Below are 11,865 nucleotides of genomic sequence, written 5' to 3' on the forward strand. Positions count from 1 at the left end.
AGAAAAAGAGAAAAAATATAATAAAAATATTAAGTTTATATTGTGATAAGCATAAAAACTAATTTGATAGGATTAATGTCAATACCCAATTTCATACCTAATTTCTTACGTAAAATAAGTTATATAATTATAGTTTGTTTTTGTTTTTTTAGTTTTATTCTTTTGTAATTTTCATTTTTACTTTTTAATTTTCATTTTTACCTTTTAATTTTCATTTTTACTTTTGTTTTAATATAATTAAAAAAGATAAAAAAGAAAAGAAAAGGTATAAAAAAGGGGGAGAAAAGGTGACAAAGGGGGATAGGCGTTTTGGGAATGGTAGGGCGGAGAAAAACAGGTAGAAGGGAATCTTCGAATTGGTTTTGGCATCCTCAAAATCCGGAAGGAAAAACGCTTAACTCCCTTCACCTTCGTGGATCCAGGGACGATTGTACACATTCACCATAACTCTCTTGTACCTACACAAAAAAAGAAAATTGAATCTAAGAGAACAGAGGAGACTAGAACAAAAGGAAAAGCCCGTTTTCTTCGTATCTAAGCTTTCTGTCCTACTCATGTATATGAATGCATGCTCCCATTATATGTGTTTGGATGTGAAGGAATGATGCTTGCACCAGAATCTTTAATCCCAAATCCCGATTTTGCTTCTAACCCTAACCCCAATTTTTTTTAACCTCTCTCACAGCATAGTACATTGTCATGGAGTCAATTTCTTTTCTGCCTATTTTAGTTTTACACGTCAATAAACCTATTATTGCCACGTAATCACTTAACACTGACACGTCATTAACTTTAGTCCAGGGGGCAGCTGCAACGTTAAATTTTTTACGCCGTTAGCGAAAAGGATTAACTTGAACAGTTTTTTCAAAAGTTGGGACCAATTGTTACTTTTTAAAAAAGGTAGGACTATTTTGAACACAATCCCTCTTTCGAGGGACCAAAGGAGGTATTAAGCCAATTAGATATATACGTATAACTTATAATCAGGGATATATTTTCTATTATTAGTCAATATTTGGTTCTTCTATATTATATTCTGAATATTATAAATTAAGGGTTTAGATGTATGATTAAACATTATTTACAATAATAGAGAAACTTTTTATGGTATTAGACCTAGATTTTCTTTACTTTTTTCAGTAGTGTTGGTCATGCATGGTATTCATACTAATAATTACAAGCATCCTTTGCTTCTCTCTTACCCACAAACTTTTAAGCACAATACTGATAACAGTTGAAAAACTGTTATTTTTATACTTAAAATTGACTTCAATTACAACCTTTATGACTTAGAAATTAGCTTGAACTCATGATTTTGTTTTAGTTTTGTGAATAAGAGAGTTGAAGGTGAATTTAATGGTTTTGTGCTAGATTCCCTTGATTTTGTAGGCTAATTGAATGGTTTGAAGAAGAGTTGAAGTACCGAATGATTGGAATGCAAAAAAGTCAACCAGAAACCAGAAAAGTCAAGCAGTCAACCAATCAACCAGAAGGCAGAAAAGTCAACCAGAGTGCAAAAAAAGTTGCGACCGAGTGGCGCTGAGCGGTAATTTCCGTTGAGCGCCAGTTTTCAAGTGCCGAAATCACCGCTAAGGGGTAAAAACAGCAGATGAGGGGCAAAATTGAAGACCCGCACTTACCGCTGAGCGGTAAATACCGCTAAGTGGCATTTTTATGGGCGTCGGGCAACTTTTCTGTAACTTTTATGGACTTGGGCCTAATTTTCTGTATTTTTTAATAATATATAAGCTTTAGGACGTCTTAGGGTTTGTATCTTTGGCTGGGACGAAGCAGAAACACACTTTTCACCCCTTGGGAGTAGAATTGGAGATGGTGACGGCTCTCCTCTTCTCTTTCTCGGGTTTTTCTATCTCTTGAATTCTTTCATTGTTCATCTAGTTCTTCCATGATGATGGAGAACTAAACTTTTATTGTTGTTGGGGAATCAATGTAAATCGTTAGAAACTCTCTTGTATGGAATTTGTTTTTCAAGATCATTTTTATGATACATGTTTTCTTTCATTAATAGTTAGGGTTTTTGCTCTTTGCTCAAAGCATGCATTGTTTAACTCATTCGATGTCATGATTATTGGTTTTGTCGATATGGACACATACGGGGAAATCTAGATCTGGAGAATCTCTCCCAACAGTATATTACAAACCTAGACATAGGAGTATGATAGTTGGTTGCCTTTAAGCTTTTGTTCACTATAATGCAGGATTAATTACTAGGGAGACAAGATATTGTAAACTAGTGATTATGATTAGGCTTTCTTCGCCGAGACATCGGGTTTAAAGTAATTTAGAAAGTGGCATTTGTTAGCAAAAATCAAAGATGAAGTTTTGATGATGAACATATTTGCACAAGTCAAGATCCATAAAGACAAATTGAAGATCTCTGTATTTTATAAAGCTTTTATAATAATCAAAGTTGATGTAATAGTGCTCAAATATGTATTAGGGTTGATTCTTGTAATTTATATTTGATTTATTTAGTTAATCGATTATTCCTGAGAATAATCAATTAACACTAGCCGTTGGGGGTTTCAGATTTGAAAAACTAGCCGTTGGGGGTTTCAGATTTGAAAAACTAGCCGTTGTACTCATTATTAATCGATTAATATTTATGTTAATCGATTAAATGCGTTAGATGGCCCGTTTTCGAAGAATGGAAGGGTATTAGGCTGAGTCTATAAAATGACTCACTCTTTATCTCAAAAATAACTCTTCCCTTGTGCTCTAGTACTCTGAACTCTTTTGAGAACTCTGTGAATTTGCTGAAGCTAAGGAAACTCTTGTCTGCAAAGTCCTGAAGTGGTATTGCGGTGACAGAGGAATAGCTGGTTCATCCTTGGTGTGTCTGAGGAAGTGTTTGGAAGAGAATCATCCTTCGTGAAGCATTCGAAGGAGGTGATCATCCTTTGTGAAGATTCAAAGGAGGTGTAAGTTCATCTCTTGTGGTTTCAAGAGAGGTGGTAATTTCTAAACTGTTACAAATTATTTTTCTGTGTGACTAATATTTGTAATTGTTTTGTGATAGTGAAAAAGGTTTATCTTGTTTGAGATAAGCGACTGGACGTAGGATCCTAGTGATCTGAACCAGGATAAAATACCTGTGCAATTTTTCTCTTTCCCTTACTCTCTTATTTACGTTTAATTATCTGCTTAGTAAGAAATTAAGAGAAAAATATTAAAAAGGCGTAATAAAAGGATATAACCAATTCACCCCCCCTCTTGGTTTGTTACCACGCTAATAATTCTGCTGCAGCGATTCTAACAATTGGCATCAGAGCTTGCTTTGATAGTCATTCAAATGGCAGGATCACATCAAACCTTTGTAGAGGGTGCATCAATCAATAGAGCCCCACTATTCACAGGTGAGAACTATGCATTCTGGAAGGTAAGAATGCAAATATTTATTGAATCTATTGATTGTGAAATTTGGGATGTTATTGCGTCTGGCTCTTCTGTTCCTACTAACAATACACAGGAACCAAAGCCCCGTGGTCAATGGACCACTGAAGAAAAGAAAAGATTTCAGAATGACGTAAAAGCTCGGAATATCATTGCATCAGCGTTGACTGTTGATGAGTTCTACAGGGTCTCTGTCTGCAAAACTGCTCAAGAAATGTGGGACGTACTCAGAGTGACGCATGAAGGAACAGATGATGTAAAGAGGGCAAGGAAGAACTCCTTAATCCAAGAGTATGAAATGTTCCGGATGAAGCAAGGAGAAACAATTTCAGACGTTCAAAAACGCTTCACCAACATTCTCAATCATCTCATTGGACTGGGTAAGTCATTTGATACCGATGAACTTAACATTAAAATCTTGAAGTCTTTAGACAGGTCGTGGCAACCAAAGGTGACTGCAATCTCGGAGTCACAGAACCTCAACACCATGACTATGGCGGCACTTTTTGGAAAGTTGAGGGAACATGAACTAGATCTTGGAAGACTTGATGAAGAAGAAGCAAAAGCCAAAAACAACAAGAAGAGTTTGGCATTAAAGTCGGAGGTTGAAAGAAGCAAAGGTAAATCGGAAGATGAAGACTCAGACGAAGAAGAAAATTTGAGACTCATGATAAAAAGGCTCAACAGGTTCATGAAATCAAAAGACAAAGGAAGATTAAAATTCGAAAAGAAAGAAAATCAAGGATTTTCCTCACACTATAAATGTTATGGTTGCGGAGAAAGGGGGCACCTAAAGGCAGACTGCCCAAATCAAAAGAAGAGTGAAGACAAAAAGGAGAAAAGATTCTTCAAGAAAAAGAAGGCCTACATTGCATGGGAAGATGACAACGAAACAATTTCCGATTTGAGCGAATCTGATGAAGAAGCAAACATTTCTTTAGTGGTGAACGACGACGCTGGAAGCCAAGTAAGTACATCTAGCGATTCTGATAATTATAGTCAAATTAGTGAAGATGAATTGCATGAAACTTATGTTGCTTTAATAGTAGAATCTGAAAAATTAGATAAAGCTCATAAGAAATTGAAAAAGGATTTCAAAAATTTAAAATTAAATTTTGAAAATATTTCTGAAGAAAATAAAAATTTGAAATCAGACTTTGAAAATATTCTTGAAGAAAATAAAAATTTAAAATTAAATTTTGAAAATATTTTTGAACAAAATAAAGATTTGAAAAATAAAGTTTTATTTTTTGAAAAGGGTAAATTTACTAGTAGTGATGAATGTGCTTCTTGTGAAAATTTTAAGAAACTACTAGAACGCACAACCTTAGGAGAATGTAGTAAAAATAACGAAAATAAGGTTGTTAAAAATAAGTATGTTCCTAAAATTAAAAATAAACATAATAATAGAACCCGTAGAACATGGGTAGAAAAAGGAACAACTTATAGGAACACAAACTTTGTATCATGCTTTTATTGTATGAAAAAGGGTCATACTTCAAATAAATGTAAAATTAAGCATTATGGTGTTCCAAGTGGTAGATATGTTTGGGTTGTAAAATGATTTTTTTTTTTTCTAAATCTAACCCAAAGGACCCATACAAGTAGTTGGGTACCTATTGTTTAATATTTAGAATTTCTTTAAAACAAAATTTAAGAAAATTTTATTCCAAGGCCGATGAAACTATTTTTTTTTTTTGGATATCTTCTAATATACAAAGCATATATAGTTTTCAATCGGAAAACATTTGAAATAGAAGAATGTGTGCATGTTGTATTTGATGAAATTGTAGACCTTGAGGCAAAACCTCTTGAGTCAGTTGAATTAAATGCAGGCAATGATGAAGATTTGTAGAAGACAACAAATGAAGTGAAGAATGATGACAATCCTCAAGATGAAGATCTAAACAAAATGTGGAAACAACCTAGAGGATTATCATTACGAAGTTGGAGGCATATCTAAAGGGGTAAACATTAGAAGAGACCTAAGAATCTTTAGAAATATCTTAGGATTGAATTTTTAAATGCGTTCTAGTTTTGCAATTTTGAAAAACTAGCCATATTTTTGTATGCTTTAAAATTCCTATCTTATATAGTTCAATGTATGTTTAAACAATGTTTTATAAGTTCTTTATCCTAAAATTATTTGCTTTAAATATCCTATTGTGTATGTTTGAATGAATCTTTAAATTTGAAATATTTTTAGCTCATATGCATACATGCTTTTGTTAAGGGGGAGTATTATCTTAGGGGGAGAACATCAAACACAACTTTTTAATTATGATCAAAAAGGGGGAGAAGATGTTTAAAGCTTATTTGCTTATTTGTGTTTGCTTATTTGTGTTTATTCACTAATGCACTTTTTCTTCCATAAGTTGTGTTTTATCCAGATTATTACTAAAAGCTTTAAATCAAAGTAGTTTTTGATCATCATCAAAAAGGGGGAGAATGTTAGCAAAAATCAAAGATGAAGTTTTGATGATGAACATATTTGCACAAGTCAAGATCCATAAAGACAAATTGAAGATCTCTGTATTTTATAAAGCTTTTATAATAATCAAAGTTGATGTAATAGTGCTCAAATATGTATTAGGGTTGATTCTTGTAATTTATATTTGATTTATTTAGTTAATCGATTATTCCTGAGAATAATCAATTAACACTAGCCGTTGGGGGTTTCAGATTTGAAAAACTAGCCGTTGGGGGTTTCAGATTTGAAAAACTAGCCGTTGTACTCATTATTAATCGATTAATATTTATGTTAATCGATTAAATGCGTTAGATGGCCCGTTTTCGAAGAATGGAAGGGTATTAGGCTGAGTCTATAAAATGACTCACTCTTTATCTCAAAAATAACTCTTCCCTTGTGCTCTAGTACTCTGAACTCTTTTGAGAACTCTGTGAATTTGCTGAAGCTAAGGAAACTCTTGTCTGCAAAGTCCTGAAGTGGTATTGCGGTGACAGAGGAATAGCTGGTTCATCCTTGGTGTGTCTGAGGAAGTGTTTGGAAGAGAATCATCCTTCGTGAAGCATTCGAAGGAGGTGATCATCCTTTGTGAAGATTCAAAGGAGGTGTAAGTTCATCTCTTGTGGTTTCAAGAGAGGTGGTAATTTCTAAACTGTTACAAATTATTTTTCTGTGTGACTAATATTTGTAATTGTTTTGTGATAGTGAAAAAGGTTTATCTTGTTTGAGATAAGCGACTGGACGTAGGATCCTAGTGATCTGAACCAGGATAAAATACCTGTGCAATTTTTCTCTTTCCCTTACTCTCTTATTTACGTTTAATTATCTGCTTAGTAAGAAATTAAGAGAAAAATATTAAAAAGGCGTAATAAAAGGATATAACCAATTCACCCCCCCCTCTTGGTTTGTTACCACGCTAATAATTCCGCTGCAGCGATTCTAACAGCATTAACATTAATGAAAAGAATGATGAATTCTTGAATACAAGAGAGTGGATAGGATGAAATTGATAAACCCCAACAACATATTCATCCATATATTTCAATTCACATGTTTTGTTTCTTCTTGCCCATTGATCATCACATGCATACATATTTACTTTTCAGTCTTTTGCATTTGAAATTTACAACAATTTGTTCACAAGTATTAATTAATCAATAAATGACATAACTGTCTATGTCGTGAGTCCTTTGGGAGAACGATACTTGGTCTTACCAGGTTTATTACTTGATACGATTCGGTTACACTTGCCGAGGGTTAACAAGTTTTTGACTCCGTTTTCGGGGATTGAAAATTTGTTCATCAAATATTGAGTCTTTAAGACCCATTATGATGTGTAAACGAAGAGCAAGGAAGTTTATTCAAATTATGCATATTATTTTTAAAGTGTAATCACGGACTTGATGCACATCAAGTTGGAGAACGAGCACAAGTAGATATATCTTGAAAATCTTGATCGCTTATTTGTATTACATTATGACCTTCACTACTAATGTAGAACATATAATACAAGACGGTTGTTGAGTTGATCTTATTTTAAATTATTTTATTTTTCAAATTTATTATTTCTATAACTTGATTTATTAATTTAGTGATTTAAATTCTTTTATACAGTATTTCAATTATCATCAAATTTTAAAAATATATAAAGATCAAATAATTATTAAAACTTAAAAAGATATTAATATTTATTATCTTTTTGTAGTCGATATTGGTTAAAGTAGAGTCAATCAATCGAGTCTAAGTTGAGTCGAGTTGATCTAGGCCTAGGTTGAGCAGAGTTGTTCCAATGCCAACTCAAGCTGAGTTGGTCCAGACACAGGTCGAGTAAAGTTAGCTTAAACCAAGATTAAGGGAATCAATTCGAACCCTGTTCATGCCAAGTCAGATTGGACTCAGGTTGATCCAAGTTGAACATAGCCTATAATTAATTTGGGATGAGTCCATGTTCATTTGAGTTCGAGTCAACCCACATTCAGCGGAGTTAGGCTAGGCCTGGGTTGATCCTTCAACTTACTTGTTTATCCCATAGTAATAGAGGCAGACAATGTATTATGGAAGTCGATTCACCTTGAGGCAAGCTAGTATCCAATAGGACCTGAGGTTCAATAACATGTGTATCAATGATCGGTGGCACAATCAAGATTTGGACCTTGGGATCGATAGTCATCTCTAATTGATTACCTTAGGAACATTCGACCCACCATTGTCTACATCACCTCTATTCTTCTTCAAGTAGGGAGGCACCAAGCTGCTTGTAATCAAAGTCTTTTCCATAATATTTGCACATGATATGATGTTAATATACCACAAGTAGAAATAAAAAAAAGTACACCAAACACATATCCTTATCCAAGAAAAGAAATGTGTGATCCTCGATAAAAGGCACACTCAAGATACCCTTATTGCTCAATGGTCTCGCAAGATTCTTTAAAATCTTAATGTCAATCCTATATGCAACACTTGGAAAATATTCATCTTTTAGTTAACAAGGAAGTATATATTGAAAAAGTAGGATATTATAAACATCATATACCCAAAAAAATTTCAACTTGTGTTTCAACTAGTAGAAATACATGAACTTATTTATATTAGGAAAGATATAGAGTTAATGATATAACCTTGGGAATGCTTTAAAAAATGTCTAGCTATTGGGGTGCGGTTGGCTAGGAACCACATTCATTACAAAAAACATATCACATTCAAAGGATGAAAAGAAAAATATTATATTGAGCTTCTTAAAGAAAAAATCATACATAAAAAGAAAATCCTCCTCATCAACTTTAGGCTTCATATATATATATATATATATATATATATATATATATATATATATATATATATATATATATATATATCTTGTCCTATCCTCGTGCTACATGAATCAACTATTATAAATTCAACTAAGACATCTAAACATATAGGAAAAAATGAAAGTAAATCTTCCACAAGCTTTTGAGAAGTAAAACTAGAAAAGTATGAAGAAACCTCCTTGAGCACCAAAAAGTACTCCAGATCAAGGATTTGGAGAAATTTATCCTTCCTTTTCCTCTTGGTAACTAGTCCAAAGACACCTTGAGATGAACTTTTTTTCTTTCCTTTCCTTGAGGAACCTGCCACTACCACATCAGGTGATAAAGTAGTAGGTACCATTGTAGGGGTGACAACAAGAGCTTGAGAAGAGGTTTCTTTCACAACCTCGTCACTAAAAAGTGAGTCAATCACACTCAATGAAGACTCACCCACTCAATTTCAGCCCTGAACATACATTGATTTGATGAATTGAATCTTAGTTACTCCTCAAAAAGATTTCTTTTAAGATTCAGCCCACTTTGGGGTTTTTTGAGTTCTTATTTCAGAAATATATTTTTAACCCTACCAATCATCAGAACAAAAACAAAACAGCTACCTATGCTATTATGAAAATGTACATTTAGAATTAACAAGGAACAAACCATAAGCTAAACTACTACACATTATAGAATTTACAAAAACAACTAAACTGAAAAAAAATAAAATAAAACCTACCATCTACAATTTACAACCAAAGCAAAAGTATCATATACCTAGACTAATTTCACCAAATTGAAATAGCAAAGATTAAAGGTGCAAATCAACATAAAAGGAAAACGAATCAGAAAACTAATTCTACACTATGTAAAGATTCATTACAACTTCAAAATGAAATTACAATTATACTAGAATTCACCAACAACTCTCACGGCTTGATGTCATAGTTTACGGCATATTGATCAATGTTTTCTTTGATTTTGGAAGGGTTAAAGAAGCCATTAGTTATATATAATTCTTTGGTCATTTCATCAATGTTGATGAAATGAACAAAGCTGGCTTGCCACGGAATATAGTTATATATAATTCTTTGGTCAAATTGTATGCAAAAACCTGTAAAAGGTAGAAGAAACATACAAGTTGCTTCAATTATCAAAAGAAGCTCCTACTATATATTCTTCAAACAATATGATTACTTTTTATGTCAAGCAGTTAATGGTTAACCGGGGTTATAGTATGTGCTTGAAAAATTTTATGATTATTGGGTCTATTATTCCAATTGCTATCAATCGTTATCGAACCACCCATCAATATTTAATCCTACACATGAGATGTACGTACATCAATGTGAACAAGGTATGTTGGAAGTCTCACATCGACTAGAAACATGTCCAATTCACAACTTGTAAGTGGGTTCAAACCATAGCTTACAAACCAATTTTGTAGGATTTAGTTAGGCATAAAGTCAACTTCTTAATAGTTTTTTTAGATTCAATTTGTCTCGTTACCAATGGGAATTGTTATTGAAGTAATAATTTTCTAGAACTAATCAAAGGAGAAGCCAACACTAGATAATTATTTAAAGATAATTGAAAAAGGGGGGATTAACTAAGTTTAAGATTTTATGACAAGATTGAATGGTATTTTGAGGTTTTGGGATAGGGTATGCCGACCTTTAGATCGATAATTAAGGAAAAAATATTGGAAGAATGACAAAAGAGTCGTCTTAGTATGCATCCAGACATGATTAAGGATGTATAACATTTTAAAAGATTCTTTCTGGTGAATTGGGATGAATATAAATAATTTAACATTAAAATTACACTTCAAGCAAAATCCAAACAATATTCTATAATATTATAAATATATAATAAATATTTGTTTATATATTTGGTATAGATTTTGAATGAATATATTTGTTACAAACTATAGGAAGTACATAACTAGAATGAATTATTTGGAAAATGATAGAACTTTTGTTGGTCCAAGTAAATGAAGTTCTTGAACAATATAATTTCAAATTGAAGCTACACAAGGATGTCCACCATTGACTACATCATCCCAAACAAATTTCCTCCAAAACCAATGTGATTTCCAAACTTTGTTCATTTCTTCAATTCGAACATTTCTTGTCTCGGGTAGGAGCAAGGCAACAAAAATGGTCATGATAAGCACAAATCCAGCAAAGAAAAAGAAAAGACCAAACTTCAGGTGACAAAGCATGGTTAGGAAAACTTGAGCAATGAAAAAGGTAAATAACATGTTTACAGCAACATTGGTGCCTTGGCCCGCAGATCGAACCTCAAGAGAACATATTTCACTAGGAACCAACCACCCAAGGGGACCCCAAGACCATGCATATGCTGCAACGTATGCGCATATAAAGAATAAGAGAAGACTAGCTTCTCCATTGGTAAAATAGCCTTCACCACTCACTCCAAACTTTAGAGCAATCATGATTCCAACAGCAAGCTACACATATTATGAACTTCAAATTAGTTCTTCATGCTAGCAAATGACTTTAGTGATGAAAGTGTTATTTTTTAAATATTAAAATAATAAAAATTGTTTATCGATTAAGTCAAGGTTTCTACCTGACAAATAAGCATTTGAATGCCCCCTTCGAGGAACAATATCCTTCTTCCAAACTTGTCCACAGAGAAAATGGAAACAAAAGTGGCAACCACATTAACACCTCTAGTGATAACTGAAGACATAAGGGAAGTATCATTACCAAAGCCTAAACTTTTAAAGAGGACAGATGCATAAAACATGATGACATTGATGCTAGTGAATTGTTGGAAAAATGGAATCAGAGAGCAAAACGTGAGTTGAGGTCTGTATTTCTGTTGTATAATGTTCTTCCATGGATGTTCCACACATTTAGCTGCTTTAGTCGCATTAACAAGGTCTTGGAACTCCTCATCAACATTATCCATGCCACGAATCTTTTTCAAGATTTTCTTAGCTTCTTCTTCTTTACCTCTTTCAATTAAGGAGTTAGGGGTGTCACCTAAGAAAAGAGATCCTACACATAACATGATTGCAGGAACTCCACCAACACCTAAAGAAATTCTCCAACCATATTCTAGTTTGGCGGTGCCATAATTGATAAGGTTTGCAATCAAGATGCCAATTGTGATCATCATTTGGAATCCAATGTTAAGTGCACCTCTTATCGATGTTGGAGTCAT

The 11,865-nt window shown here is 33.2% G+C and overlaps 1 pseudogene; it reads right to left on the reverse strand.

Moving 5' to 3' along the window:
* Nucleotides 1-10,687: 10,687 nt before the first annotated feature.
* Nucleotides 10,688-11,865, reverse strand: LOC124832068 (sugar transport protein 10 pseudogene; annotated as a pseudogene).

Source organism: Vigna umbellata, chromosome 5 (genome assembly GCF_029865625.1).
Source record: "Vigna umbellata cultivar VRB3 chromosome 5, Vumbellata_1.0, whole genome shotgun sequence".
Lineage (NCBI taxonomy): Eukaryota > Viridiplantae > Streptophyta > Magnoliopsida > Fabales > Fabaceae > Vigna > Vigna umbellata.